The sequence below is a fragment of the Miniopterus natalensis genome, chromosome 2, assembly GCF_054644295.1.
Source record: "Miniopterus natalensis isolate mMinNat1 chromosome 2, mMinNat1.hap1, whole genome shotgun sequence".
Lineage (NCBI taxonomy): Eukaryota > Metazoa > Chordata > Mammalia > Chiroptera > Miniopteridae > Miniopterus > Miniopterus natalensis.
Window position 1 is genome coordinate 179,434,521 of NC_142082.1, and position 15,569 is coordinate 179,450,089.

Genomic DNA, 15,569 nt, shown 5'->3' on the forward strand with positions numbered 1-15,569 from the left:
TCACTCAAACTGTGTCTCTTTATGATGCTCCAGGAACATCATTAAGGAACTTGAGTAGCCCTGAGATTTTGGTGGCCGGGTTGATTCTCTGACTGCTGCGCCTCCGTGTGGACTGGGTCACGGGGGTCATGGCTTCATCAAGGCCTTGGGGGAAGGAGTGGATGCTGGGGGACTGCTCTCATAAGATGGTAGGTTGGCCAAAGATTGGGTGAAAGGTCATGACAAACCGTACAATTTAGACATTAGAATTTGTCTTCTGTTTTTAGGTGTTAGGTAAAACGAAGCCAGAAGAAATAAATAGCCCTAGACTGAGGATCAAGAGACCTACGTACCTGCCCCTGCTTCACTAGCTAGTCCCTTCCTTCATTCAGTAGTTTATTGACTAAGCTGTTCTATGTCCCAGGCCAGAGCTAGGAGCTGGGCATTTAAAGATAAGTTGTTCATCTTTCTGGGTCATTTTGAGCTGTGTGTTGAAGGGAGGATAGGAGCTTATAGACAGACAATGGAAGAAAGGGAATTTTATGCAGAGGGAACAGCATGTGCAAAGATATGGAGGCTTAAATTGGCAATGAGTCTTCCAAAAGCAGAGAGCAGTTTAGTGGGCTGCAAATCTAGGATCCATGTGGCTGGGGAAAAATGTGACCTTTTTTCTATTGCCATTAAGGATGTTTCCCCTTTTCATAATTATAAATAATGCTGAGGTGAATATCTTGGTATATAACATGTCCAGGTTTTGCCTTAGGGTAGATTCCTAGAAATGACACTCACAGTGACTTTTAATAGGACAGTGATCTGGGGGACTGGGCCCTGTAACTCTGGCCAAGTCACGGCTCCTCTGGGTTTCTCTTTCCCCATCTGTCAGAACATGGACCCCAGAAACAAAAACAGCCTTTCTAGCTGTCACATCCAGACATCTGATGGCATCCACAAAGTATGCTTGGGTCCAGGACTCTAGAGAGATCTGGATTCCTACTGATGCAGAAAATTACTTGTTACTTTATTTCAAGCGAGTCGCATTCTTCCTGCGTGCCTCAATTACTCTATTGGCAGAAACCAGAAGAGACACAGGTGGTCACAAAGTGACGTGCATGAAGGTTTAAAAATGAGATAATTACATGGCCCGGGCATGGAGCTTCCTTCCATGCCACCCCTTGTGTGCAGATGCCTCCTTTTCATGCTCTGAGCTCGCATCTTCCCCTCTATCCCGTTTCCACTGTCTGCTGCAGACCTTGCTGGTCACTGTAACCTCATTCTTGGTTCCCAGCCCACCCCCCGGGAAAAGTGGAGTCAGCTTCCAAAGCTCATGTCCTTTGCTTGGGTCATACACTGTCCCCCACATGGATGACGTGGGACCTCTTCCCTCCTCCTCTGTCTTGCTAATTGTTCTTCCTCCATGATGTCACCGCTCCAGGAAGCCTCCTGCTGTCCCAGCCTGGATGGGAGCCGCCTTTTGTATCCTCTTGGCTCCGTAGCGACCCTTTCTCATACCCAATGGTACTGCCTAGTACCTGGGGGGCTTCCTGCTGTCTCCTCCCTGTGGCTTCTGGGGGCATTGAGGTGGGGACTGCAGCCTAGCCTCGTGGTTAAGGTCGTGTGCTCTGTGGCCAGATGGCAGGGTCTGTATCCCATGTGACTGTGGACGCCTGTCTCAGTGTCCTGCTCTGTGAAATGGGAATCCCAGCTGTGATATCACACCTCGAGAGCTCAGCTTCCCCCTCTACAAAATGGGATGATTCTGTTTCTCTTTCATGGAGCTGAGCTGAGGTAATCTTAGGCTATGTGTACAGGAGCTGACACAGAGTAGGTGCTTAATAAGTGCATTTAAAAAAAATTATGTGGACTTGCACTCCATCAGTCCCGCAGACCTGGGGCATGAAAGCCAGAGTGGAAAAGGCACGTTGGGGGACAGGTGAGTTCACCACCTCACTTACAGATGAGGAAACTGAGGTCCAGAGAGGGCTGGGGCTCCTATAAGGGCACACAGCGGGTAGGAGTTAGTAGGTCTTGGAGAAGAGCCCAGGTCTCCCTGGCCCCAGTCCACGGGTCTTTCAGACCCTCCACGCTGGGCCCTTGAAAATTTGCGTCTGTGGGGATTGTCAGAAGCTGACGGGAGTCTGTTTCTGACAACACCTTACACAAATTGGCCTTGGTTTTCAGATGGTTAGACAAATAATTTTTTAAAATGCTTCAGTTGTCCTGAGGCCCAGAGTCCCATGTTTGCTTCCAGTTTAGCCCGAGCACGGCATGAGAGTCACTTGCTTCCAGACACCGGAGTGTGGCTTTCACCCCAGCTGGGTCCAGTGCAACTCTGTGTGGCTCAGTCCTTTGGGCCTTGGGCCTGTCCCACTTGGCCAAGTATGGTGGTGATGGGAAGTGTGGAGAAGCCACATTCCTTGGCCTCCTCCTGGCGGATGAGGTTAAGAGGGCTTCCAGCCGACAGGTCTGAGTCCCCGGGTCACCTCGCCACAGCTGTGTGACCTTGGCAAAGTCTCTTTAGTCACCAGGTCTCAGTTTGCTCATCTGTCAAATGGAGGGGATGCTGGACTCCCTCAAAGCAGTGTTGCTGCAGGGACAGGATGAGACAGAGCAGGTACATGGTAATCAGTGTCATCGTATTCATTTCACTTAGTGACAGCCCTGAAAATTGGGATCCCAGGGACCCCAAGATACCCTCGGCATCTTTGACCTGAAGGAGGGAACATCTATATTTCTGTAGGCCCGGTAGCTGTGCACACTCGGGCAGTCTCTTGTCATCGTGAAAGGCACAGCCCCATGGCTCCCTGGTGTGCAGAAGCACTAATGACTGGCGTGGGTGCAGCATCCTACACTTCACAACGCCCTTGATTCTACACAATGTGTACCCCTTGCGTACCCTAGAACTTTACAATCCACACGTCACGAAGCATCTGCCGGGGTTTAGAGAGGCTGACCCTCAACTTGAGGGTCAGATGAGGTGGAGACGGAGGGAGTCACTCTGGGGTCCACGGCCCTGCCTCTGGGTGACCCCAGGGGGAGTGGTCCCGGGGACGGTGGTGGTCGGAATCGACTGCAGCGGCCCCTCCCAGTCCCCTCCCAGTCCCCTGGGCTCTGCTCCTGCTCTCGCCCTGCGTCCTGCAGAAGATGGAGTCCTCCTGAATGAGGCTTGGCAACGCTGCCACTGTTCAATGAGCTAATGGCGAAATTGGAAACTCAAGGGCTGCTAGCAGAGGGAGAAAAAAAGACAGGCTTTGATTCATGGGCAGGAGCATCGGTGAATGGGGAAGACTCATCCTGCGGTAGCTGTAATCCGAGGAAACGCCTGAGTGGCACGTCCTTGGTCCTTCGTCCTTTGAGCAGGTCCCTCCCAGAGAGGGGAAGGTCGCGCCAGGGGAGACCTCTGCTGGCTTCGGGAGCGCCCAGGGGAAGCAGAGGTGAGGGAGCCCTCCGAGTGGGGCAAGCAGGTCTAGGCTCCCATCCCAGCCTGCCGTGGAGCCACCCTGGGGAGCTCCTCTGTGAGTGGGGGTGCTAGTACTTGTCATCACGGAGCTCCCCTGAGCAGGGTGTGTAAACAGCTGGCAGGAGCCGGGCACAGGAGAGCGGCTCACAAAATAAAAACACCTGGAAGTTTTTTCCCCCCTAAATTAAGGCAGAGTGGAGAGAATTTCCTGTTAGGAGATGGGGATAAACTCTCAGCTGCCTCCATTGGTCCTGAATGAATGAGTCAATTTCTAAGCATCAGATCTGGTTTCTGGTGGAGGGCAAGTAGCTGAAGTTATAAAAATGTTTCTAAAGGTGACAATTCAAGCGTCTGTCGGTTATCTCTTACAGGGGGCTGTTCTATACAGTCTCTCTCATCTGCTCTTCATATAGACTCAGTGAGCTGGGTGCTATGATCCCAGTGCCGGCGAGGACGGAGGGATCAGAGAGGGGTAGTGATTTGTTCCACGACACACAGCTAGTAGATGGCAGAACTGGGCCTCTAGTTTGGATCTGCTGCTTCCAAGTCCCCAGCTCCATCTTAATTTGGGAGGAAACAAAAACCTCTGAGAACAGAGGAGGAGAAACATGATAGTGTCAGAAGGAGATAATTATTGTACCGTGGTAGGTTACAGAAGCTTCTTCCAGCCTTCAGGCTGGTGAATTTCTTTGGAAACATGTTCTGTGATAGGAAAGCAACTAGGCTGCCACAAGGAAGACTTCAACTCACCAATTTTTTGGTTCACATATCAGTTTCCCAAATTAATAGAGCCTTCCTCTGAGTACTGGGAAAAGGGTAGGAAAGCTCCCAGCCTGAAATGGGGCTACAATAGTAATTAATGAAGCGGGGTTAGGTGAGCAGCCTCAGCTTGCAGGGCAAACAGGAAAAGTTGATATTTTATTTTTTCTAATAACTGCTCCCACTGTGATCTATTGAGTTTCATCTTTCTTGCTGGGTAGCTGAAAAACACCGCGGGCCGATTCCATAATTTCCCAATCACTTTAAGTTATTAAAAAGAACAATTTCATTTTGGTTATTAAGACTCAATCCTGTTCATTTTAAAATGTCAATCTTGCGTGAAACGTGGAGTGCCTCTCTCGGGTTGCGTATGTACATGTATGCGTTCATGCTCACACATGTGTGTGTCTGCGTGCGTGTGCACATGCATGCATGCTTGTGTGCATCCGCTTGGGTCCAGGAGAAAGGTGCTTCCTGGAGTGACTGCATCTGGAGAGTGGGCTGTGCCGCCCCGTGGCTCAGCCCTGCTGCTCCCTCTGCAGACAGCCCTGTGTGTGTCAGAGAAAAAAAGACTGCTATGCCCCTGCCCCGTGGCTTTGCCTGTGTGTCTGTTCAGTACACAGTATCTGTGAGGCTGGTGCCAAGGTCAGGCTCTTTAGGGAGCAGGTGTTGGTCTGATGAAGCTCAAGTGCCCCCTTCTCCTCTCAGTTCTCACGGGCAGCTGGGGATCCACCTCATAGCTCTGCCTGCCAGGGCCCCTGATCTTGGGAGTGGGTCAGGATGTTGACATCAGTCCTTTCTGCCTTCTTTGATGTCCTCTTTAGCTATGGAAACCCATGGGCCCTTGCCACACCAAACCCCAGGCACCCTCCTCTCTGTCCTGGCATCTCCTCTGTCCCTTTCTTCATGTACCCTGGGATCGCCAAGCCTGGTGGCATGGGATGTGTGGCAGGTTCATGGGAAGTTGGCTCACTGACTTGGGGAGGGGAAGGTGAGGTGGCTTTGGGCTCTCCTGGTCATGTAGACAGACAGCCGGACAGCCGGATGCGCACTCTGCTCCTCCCCAGACTTCCCTCTGCACCGCTCACTGGTGAGTGCCGTCTCCTGCCCGAGGCTGTGGGCACTCCTGGGACCCTGAGGATCAGACCTTCCTTGAGATGGCCCTGGACAGTTTAGCCACGTTGTTCTCAGCAGTGAACCTCTGCTGCCCCTTGGGAGGGAGGGCAGGTGGGGAAAGCGCAGGCCTCACACACCTGGCTACATGCGGCCCTGCTCCCTGAGCACCCAGGTTGCGCCAGGCACTGGCAGGGGCTTTATCAACACTGTCTGGTGACGCTTGAGACCCGCGCAGCAGGTTTTACTCGCCCAGTTTTATGGCCCAGGCACCGGGTGTCTTGTCCTGGGAGCATGGGCAGCACGGGCAGGACCCAGATCTGAACCCGGGCCTGCCCATCTTCCAAGTCCAGGAAGGACGGGTGTGAGCCGTTTGGGGCCGCCCAGAATCGAACCCTCCTTCTCTGGACACAGCACCCTAGTTTCTTTTGAGGCAGTTACCTCTTCCCCATCGGGTCCAGCCTTGGGGGCTCTGTCAGCTAAGGTGGCCTGCCCTCCCTTAGACAGGACCCAAACTCAACTTCCTGGACCCTCTGTCCTGGATCGAGTCCAGCACAGAGAGATACAGGGACAGACAAACGAGCAACAGGAACGAGAGCAGTGGGAGCGCATTCGCTCTAGCACTGGTAGCCCAGGCCTCCAAACGGTGTGGCCCCTGCAGTCCCTGTCGCTGATCAGACCCTCGTTCCCCAGCTGGCCCATCACTTTAGCAAACTAGCCCATGTCCTTCCGTGAACCCCCCGTCCCATGTTATCTGCTCCAGTCAGCCACAGTTGATGTCCGTTGTTTCGATCCAAAAATCCTGTCTGGTATCCTGAGTACGGTGTTGGGGTCTTGCTCCCCACCTGATGGGAACCCCACTATTCTGTGTCTCGGTGAGTCGTGACACGTAGAGACTCAGGACAGGGCCTGGCGCAGGCTGGCACTTGACAAATGACCACAGCCATTACTAGGACCATTCTCTCCAGCTCTGGGTCACGTCAGGGTCCAGGTGGGATGTGTGGCTACGCCTGGCGCCCCCAGGCCTCAGGGCTGGTGGCAATCCTCAGGCAGCCCCAGCTGACAGGTCTTGGTTCAGTTCCTACCAGGCAGATGCTTGTGTTGCATCAGATGGCCGCTCACCACAGCTGGCACTAACTGGCCACGTCACAGCGTGGCAGCGGGCTCAGCTGGATGGCGGGTGGGCGGTTTTGGGGAGGCCGGCCTTGCTGCGGCGTGCGCTGTGGTCCCAGAGCCCCAGGCGGGGGCTGACCGTCTCTTCCCGTAGTTCTGCAGCCTTTCAGCGGCAGGCAGGGGGGCCTCAGATGGCAGGGGTCACCATTCTCCTCGTCACCACTGTCATCTCCTTGTTATTAAGAGTGATAATCATTACTGCTCTGAGCACCTACTATGTGCCAGGCCCTTTATGATAGTAAGGCAACCCTAACCATGAAAGAAACAGCAAAATACATCATCACAGATACTCTTCCCAGAACTCTTATGGGGAAGCTTAGGCCCAGATTACAGATGAGTAAACTGAGGCTGAGGGATGATGCTGGGGAAATGTGGTAGGGGCTTGGGTTCCACTCGCTGTGTGTACTTCAGCGGGGCTGTCGCTGGTTTCTCCTGATTCACTTCAAGGCACACACAGAAGTGTTGGAGTCTTCCGGAGATAGCCATCTGATTTACACAAAACACATACACTCTTCTTATTCTGCTCCTTGTAAAAATAATCCTGGCTCTGTGACACCAATGGTACTTCCCCTCTTTCCCGGGCCACACCCGGATCCTTGGGGAAAAAGTGTTATCCTCACAAACGGCCTCCTTACATGGCTGACCCCCACATTTTGCCCCTAGTCAGAGCCCCTCCTGCACTCCAGACTCAGGCCTACACACCCCACCAGCCTTCTCACTCCACTTGGGCGTCGGGCAGACACTTCCAACTCCGTACATTTAAACCCTTGGTCTCTTCCACCAACCCTGCTTCTCCTGCAGCTTCCTCCACCCTGATGACCAGCGACTCCACCCTTCCAATGCTGATCCCCAAAGCCCCAGAGTCATCATTGGCTCCTCTTTCCATCTCACACCCCCATCTAATCCATCAGCAAATCCTATATTCAGAACCCATCACTTCTCCCTTCTTTTACGGTTTCAACCACCATCCTCTCCTGCTTGGATGATCCTATTAGCTTCTCCACCCAATGCAATGGCTGGGATGATCCTTTTAAGACATAAGTCAGACCACGTCACCTCTCTGCCTGAGCCAGGGTGGTGACTCCCTGCCACTCCAGTAAAAGTCAAAGGTCTAAGGAGGTCTGCAGGGTTCTCCTGACTTGGTCTCATCTCTCACAGTTCTCTGCCCTCTCTGCTCAGCCACACTAGTCACCTTGCTGTTCCCCGGCACACCAGGCACACTCCTGCCTCAGGGCCTTTGCACTGGCTGCTCCCTCTTGCCCCAGATGTACACAGAGCTCACTCCCTCACCTCCTGTGAGTCTCTGCTCCTTCCTCCCCCACCCACTGAGATGGTATCACCCACACCCCAAACCCCAAGCTCCCAGTCCCCCTAACCCCATCCTACATTTTCCTTGTTTCATAGCAAGTATCATCGTCTGACATCTTCTACAATTTACTTAAAGAGAATTAGAATTGCCACTTACTGTCTGACTCCTGATGCCAGCATGTCAGCTCCTCAGGGATGAAGTTCTTTTCCTGTTTTGCTCACTTATGTGCCATAAGCTTCCGGAACACTGCCTAGTACACGCAGACACTCTGTGAATGAATCCCTACTAGCTTTCCTCTGATCCTCAATTTTCTTCCTGAAACGGGACAGGAGAGCTTCAGTTCATCCCACTCTACAAGATATTGTTAAAATCTCCCAGTGATCCATGGCTGACCTACCCCTGCTCCCACGTCCAGGCTCATCTCCTTCTACTCTTGTTCTCACCCTTGGGCTCCACCAATATCAAAGCCTTTGGAGGCTCCTGCTCTATCATACCTCAGGGCCTTTGCATATGCTGTGCTTCTTTCTGCTTGGTGGGCTCCTGGGTGTCATTCAATGTCCTGATTACGTGTTGCCTCTTCCCTGAGGTCTTTCAAGATATTCTCAGCTGCCTCAGTCCTCAGAGACTCCTTCCTTCCTTCCTTCCTTCCTTCCTTCCTTCCTTCCTTCCTTCCTTCCTTCCTTCCTTCCTTCCTTCCTTCCTTCCTTCCTTCCTTCCTTCCTTCCTTCCTTCCTCCCTCCCTCCCTCCCTCCCTCCCTCCCTCCCGAGTGACTTTGGTCTTTTTGTGCATCTCGGTGCATGGGTCCCATTGTCTCGCTGGGGCTCATCTCCATATCCATTGCACCATCAGACTGAGCTCCTTGAGGGTGGAGGCAGGGCCCTGGCTCCGTGTCCCGAGCCGGCCCAGGGCCTGGCACATGGCAGTTGCTCAGTCAGTGTTTGTTTGCTGTTGACAATAGACCAAATCTGAAATAAGCCAGGAGAGAACAAAGACTGTTCTAAAGACCCTTCAAGGTCACCGCTCGCAGGGAACAAACAATGCCTTATTATTTGATCATTTATTTATACTCTATTTTCAAACAGGATTTGGGGCAGCTGAGATGAAAGGCACAGATACGGCAGGAGCAAAGCCTGAGTCTTGGACGCCTCCCTCTCCTTCTACTACTGGCACTTCCTTACTGGTGTATAAACATGCCCCCTCTGTTGTTTTAATAAAAGCTCCCCAACCCCTCCCACAGCTCGGTCCCTCTGCAGCTTTCGCCTTTAAGCCGGGCCTTCAGGACTGTCTTCACTCAGGCCCCCTCCGCACGCCACCATGAACCTGCTCGTAGCAGGACGGCAGCTGCCTCTATGGCGCTTAATACCGTGGCCACTTCAGACCTAAATCTCTTGAGCTCTGGGTAGCACTGGACCTTTTGGCCTCTCTTCCCTTCCTGAGCACAGGGCAAGTCAGGTGCCTCTGAGTCCCCGACCCAGCCTGCCCACTTCCTGTCCCGCCACTGGGGGACAGTGGCCCTGCCTCTCCAAGCATCCTTTTTAATGTCTGTCTGAAGAGGAACATGCCACCCGCCTTTAGACTGTTGTGCGGCTCCATGCAGGCCTGGACCCAGGGAGTCCTTCCTGCGCAGGGAGAGTCTTCCCACCCCACGTGCTCACGTTTCTTGGACTCAGGAAAGGCCTGCCAATTGGCTGAACCCAGGAGTTGGGCGTGTAGTTGGAAGGAGATGGAATCAGGAACCAACCATGGGTGGCTTGCTGCTGGGGACTGTGCAGGGACATCCTGGCCAGAGGGCAGCTGTGTGACTGGCTCGTCCTCTATAAATCTGTGGCCGGAGCATAGGGACCCACCCGGAGAACTGACTCGGCCCCTCGGCCGTTGCTTATCAAATCCATCAACCATGGTCAGTGGTGTGACAGTGGGCATATGTCACCCGCTCTTGACATATGCCCTTGACACCAGCTCTCTTCCCCATTACTAATGTCCTTGCTCTCTCCGTGGGTAGTAGTTCTCCTGTCTTGGAGACGAGGATGCTGAGGACCAGAGAAGTTAAGCAGTTGGCCTGAGAACACAGCAGCAGAACTAGGCACAGTGTGGGTTCTATGATTTTGTGTCAGATCAGGCTGGCCATGCGGAGGGGTCCCAGCACCTTTCTGAAGACGTGTCCAGAAAAGGCCCTCCTGTGCTCCCAGGCCCCAAGGAGGAGCACAAGGAGCTACTCTCACCAGGGTCCTCTGGATCCAGAGGAGCAGCCTACCCATCTCCATCCTCCAGGTCCCCTCTGCACAGCTTCCCCGAGATGGCACTGCGGCCACCTCTACAGAGCTGGCCCCAAATGAGGTTCTACTCTCACAGGGACCCCTGGGATACAGCTCAGCAACTGACCTATATTAATCGAAAGTGCTATTCGTTGCTGTGGTCCCCTCCCACCCAGCACGCAACCCCACCCTGCACAGATACCTCCATCCATCCAAGGACGTTGTAAAAATAAAATGATCACAACCTGGCCCTCCGGGAACCTCGACTTGACAGCGTGTCCTGCTCCGAGGAGGCATTCACAACCCAGTTTGAGGAAGAGAAAATGCAGGGAGGAGCTGGCGAGGGGGGAGAGTGAGGCAGATATGAATTTAAGGGGTGGCAAGAATGAGATGAGAAGATGAGGGGGCGGGGGCCAGGAAACAGAGACAGACCAAACCAGGGACAAAGAAGAAAATTAGCAAAGGAAATTCCGGTCCGATTATAGGGTGGAAGGGACTAAAATTCCCAGGGGGACAAGTGGAAGCCTTAGAAAGAACTGTGCGAGATGGGAGCAGAAACGAAACAGGAGTCCTGGAAGACTGGTGAAAGGGAAGAATGGGTGATGGGGACGGGAGACATGAGGAGCAGATGGCTGAAAACAGAAACCGGGAATGTGGAACAGTACAAGAGGGTACCGGACCTGAGGGCTGGAGAACTGGGAAGGAAGGGTTGGTTGTTAAGACAGAAAACAATTCAGGCCAGCCCGGGGGCAGCTGGGGCCTTGGGCAGCGACTGGACCAGCCTCTGAAAGCTGGACGGTCCTGCAGCTGCAGACCAGGCGAGTCCAGCCTACGGAGCCTGGCCCCTCTGCAGGGTCTCTCCCAGTCTTCGCGCAGGCCCCAGCCTGCCAGCATCCAGTCCTGGGCGTCCTGAAGCTGGCTGCTCAAGAGCAAACTGCCCATGAGGCCTGGGCCAAACCCACTGATTCACTTTCTCTCTTCAACCTTCACGCAGAGGATCTGGGGCAGCCAAGGGTTCTGTCTGGGAATTTGCAGTCTCTGCTGGGTCCATCCTGAATTTGTCTTCAAATGTGCGTTAGGAAACTCAGTGTGCCCAGAATTAGGGTTGTTTCTTCTCCCCTTCCTTCATTTTTCACTAGTCAACACGGATTGGGCACCTACTATGCACCAGGCCTCTCCAGGCACACAAAATCCTTGCCTTGTGGTCCTTCTGGTTCCTGCTTTCCCTTCCCCCCATCTCTGCCTCCTCCCTTCTTTTTGCTCTTATTCTCTTACTCACCCCCAGGTGCATCAGCTATTTTTGCTGCATTGCAAACTGTTCCAAATTTAATGAAGGGCCAAACAACAACGATCACTTATTGTTATTCTCTCTCATGGTTCTAGGGGTGACTGGGCTCAGCTTGGTAGTTCCTACCTGGGGTGTCATGGCGTCATAGTTAAATGGTGGCTGGGGGTTGGGCTGGAGTCCTTTTGAAGGCCTCTCTTGCATGTCTGGTGGCTGTGACCTCATCTGGAGCTGGCAGTCAAAATGCCTACATGTGGCCTCCTCATGTGGGGAGGGTTTCCTCACAGCATGGTGACTGGGTTCTAAGAAGCTGTTTTGCCTTTTATGACCTATCTTCAGAAGTCACTCAGTGTCACTTCTGTTGTACTTTATGGTAATTGTGTTATTGTCTAATACTATCAGGTGCAAGTAGGGATATGTCTCCTTAGGTGGAGTCCCTTGGGTATAACTCCTTGAGAACCACTCCTCTCATTAGGAAGATCTGTGAGCTGAAGAAACAAGTTCCTTGCCCTCTCCCCTGTGCCCCGGGAACAATGATGGGACAGGGACAGGGTAACTACCATAGACACTCCCACTAAAGAGGGAAGTGTGGGAGGCACATAGCAGTCACTGGTCCATAGCAATTCTGAAATCCACCTGGGCACATGTGGACCATTCCTTGATTAGTAATCAGTCCTACTGCCTCTGGGGTTTTGGTTCTTTCCTTTGTTACCCTAGTATTTCCGTAAGAAATGACTAGTGTTTGCAGCTGAGTAATTTTCTTAGCCTGCTTCCTACCCATTGAGATTTGAGGGTTCAAAGGGCTCTTTTTTCATTTGGTGATCTCTCTGTTCCTTTCATTCATAGCCCAAACAATTCCTTTAAAAGTTTTGTGAGTTTCCTATGAATCAATTTGTAATTCATTCCATTTGACAAAAGCTACCCCCATAAATCTCTTTTTATACCTTAGGCTCCTGGCAAGGCTGCTCTTCAGATTCTTCAAAGATCAACTGTTTAAAAGGATGGATTTTCAGCACATGCCTTTAAGATCCTCAGATGGCCTTTGTCTGTCTGAGAGAGTCTATGGGGCACTTTAAATCTTTCTGAGCTCTTAACAAAAGGCTTTGGAGTCACACCCTTGGCTTCATCTTTAAGCTATTTTCCTGACAGTGGCCCTGGCTCTGATCTGTCTTTGCCTAAAAGTCATTTCTTCTTTTGAGAATTGTCATGTGGGTGGATGGAAATAAGAAAAGTTTCAAACCCAGCAAATCTTGGCTTCTTTATATTTAATAGTTTGTTCTTTGGCTTCTCGACAGAGGCAGGATTTGCACCCAGGGCCACCTGTTCTCAAAGCCTGCACTCTTGCTGAGAGACCCTGTTCCCTCTCTGCACAGTGGAGTGATCAGGGACTTCAGTGAGTCCTTCAGGAAAGGTGGGCGTAAGCAGGTGGGAGAAAGGAAGGCATTCCAAGCAGGAGCACCACATGGATGAAGGAACGGGAATGGAGGGCCGCGCATAGTGTTTAGAGGACAGCATGGCACCCGAGAGCACAGTACCTTCCTGTCCCTCTCACCTTTGCCTTCTTCATACATCCAGTTCCTACTGCCTATTCCCTTGTGGCCACTTTTTATGTCCCTTTGTAGCATAAGCCCTACTGTGTCCTCCATACTACATTTCACTCTTCAACCTGTTGGCTCACGGGTCCCATCTTCCCTAAGAATGCCCTTCCCCATCTTGCCCACTGGAGAGTGACTGACTTATCTATCAAGGGCCAAGATGAAATGTTACTGCTGTGTCCTCAGGGAGCTTGCGGTCCTGCGGGAGAGACCCAGAATGAGTAGAGAATCACAAACAGCTGTGCCAATAAATTTGAAGTGACAACGGTGACTAAATGCTCTGAAAGAAAGGGGCAGGGTAGGTGCTCTGGGTACATCTAAGAGAGATGATCTAATCCAGTGGTTCAGAGAAGGCTTCCTGAGGAGGTGACATCTGGGCTGTGACCTGAAGCATATCCAAATATTAACCAGGTGGAGGAGGGATGAGAGAGAAGAGTGTGCCAGGCAGGGGGAACAGAACAGCCTGGATAAAGGCCCTGAGTTCGGAGAGAGCATACCATCAGTCACGACAACAAATTATGACATTGTTAAATTATCAATACATAGTTCAGTGGCTTTTCTCCCTCCAGTTCTCACTCCCCCTTTGTGCTTCTGGGATCACCTAAAAATAGCCACCTGCCCCTGAACATTTATCTCAGGGTCTCAGGGTAACTGGTAACCAAAACTAAGATACTATTAAGTATTCCATTTCATAGGTGAGGAAACTGAGGCACAGAGGATGTAAGCAAACACAGAACTGCAAATCTTTGAAACTAAAGCACCAACTGTGTGTGTGTGTGCGTGTGTGTGTGTGTGTGATGCGACAAGGCTGCCGAGGTGTGTGTGCAGGACAGGACAAGGATTTGAGTCATTAACTTAGGGGCACAGGAGGCCTTTGAAGGGATATCCTGTGCCCGTATTTTCCCATCCATGTGATGAGAAGTTTGGGTAGATGAAGGTGCCTTCTCACCCCGCCCTGCTACAATTTGGGGGTCTTGGAGCCTCCCCTGCCCCACGTGCACTCACTCCCTCCTCACCTCCAAGGGCCGATGGGGGCTTCTCTCAGGCCTTTGCTCTGATTTGCAGCCCGTGGATAGGCCCGGTGCTGGGTCAGTCCTGCGTGGGGCCCCAGGGCTGCCCATGCTCTGAAGGGGTAAGTTGGGGCCCCACCCTAGCTCAAGGCTCATATCTGACCCCCCATATCTGGAATTTGCTACTCTCTTAGAGGTGGAAGTCCCAGTGCTTGGGAGAGGATCCATGGGAACCTTGGGATAGTGAGGACAGAGAAGGAGGCTCTGTTGAGATCTGCTAAGGAACTGGGGCTGCTGCTCCTCTCTGCCCCAGGACCTTTGAATATGCTGCTTCCGCTGGCTGATACACAATTTCCTCATTTCACTGCCCAACTTCTACCCCTTCATATCCCAACAGAAAGGCATTTGCTAGACAACCTCCTCCAGAATCGAAAACAGACTCCTTGCCCAGCCGACGCGGCTCAGAGGTTGGGCATCGGCCTAGGATCCAGGCGATTGCAGTTCAATTCCCGGTCAGGGCACATGCCCAGGTTGCAGGCTCGATCCCCAGTGGGGGGCGTGCAGGATGCAGCAGATCAATGACCCTCTGTTATCATTAATGTTTCTCTCTCTCCCTCTCTCTTCCTCTCTCTCTGAAATCAGTAAAATAAAAACAGACCTCTTTTGTAGCCTTATTCAGACAGCTCTGGTCTTTTCCTTCAAGCAACTTTTACAGTTTGGTTCTATATGTTTGTGAACTTACTGTCTCTCTCCCCCACTGTACCATATGCTCCATTAGGCAAGGAGAAAGAGTGTCACCTCTCTTGTTCAACCTGGAAGACCCTGCACCTAGAAAAGGGTCTGGGGCATGGCCAGTGCTCAGAAAGCCGGGGCAGATCGAGGCATGTCACCTCTTTGTCCAGAGCTGCTCATAACACCCTTCTTGCCTGCCTGTGGCTAATGAAGAACCAGAGAAGTCTCGAATCTCAGGATACTTAGGGATCGTTAGTCCAACCTTGTCATTACAGAGGCCCCAGAGGCAAAGGCCCTCTCAGTGAGGAAAAGTGGACTTGAATCCAGGTCTCCTGACTCCCCAGTCCGGTCTCTCCCCAGACTTGCCTGGGGCCACGGCAGACCACTCCCCAGGGGTCAGTGGCGGGACCCGGCCTCCCAGCCCCAGAGCTGCCTTGACTGAAGGGGGGCAGCAGAGTCCACTCCTTGGGACTGTCCAGGATGGGGCCGCAGCAGTAAGGAAGTGGGGATGTTCACTGTTCCAGTGTGGGCCGAGCATCTGCAAGTACTGCCGTATTGCCTTCCAAGGGAGCTGATACCAGGCCCCAGAGGGGTGAAGTGACTTGCCCAGGGTCACTCAGTGAGGAGCGGCTGAGTGGAGACCTGAATCCAGAGGCTGCTGGACTCCAGGGCCGAGGCCATGTGCAGGCACACAGCTCCTGGCTCTGCTTATCTGAGGTGCGGCCACCTTCTGCTTGCTCGAGCGGGAAGGTGCAGAAGGCAGGCTGTTGAGAGGCACCCAGTCCTCCTCAGGATGCTTCCTGAGATTCACAGCTCCCGGGAAGCAGCTGTGGGCGTTCCTGGAAAGCTGTGCGAGGAGGAAGGTCACAGGCTGTGTCCTCAGCTGTGAAAGAGGAGTGTT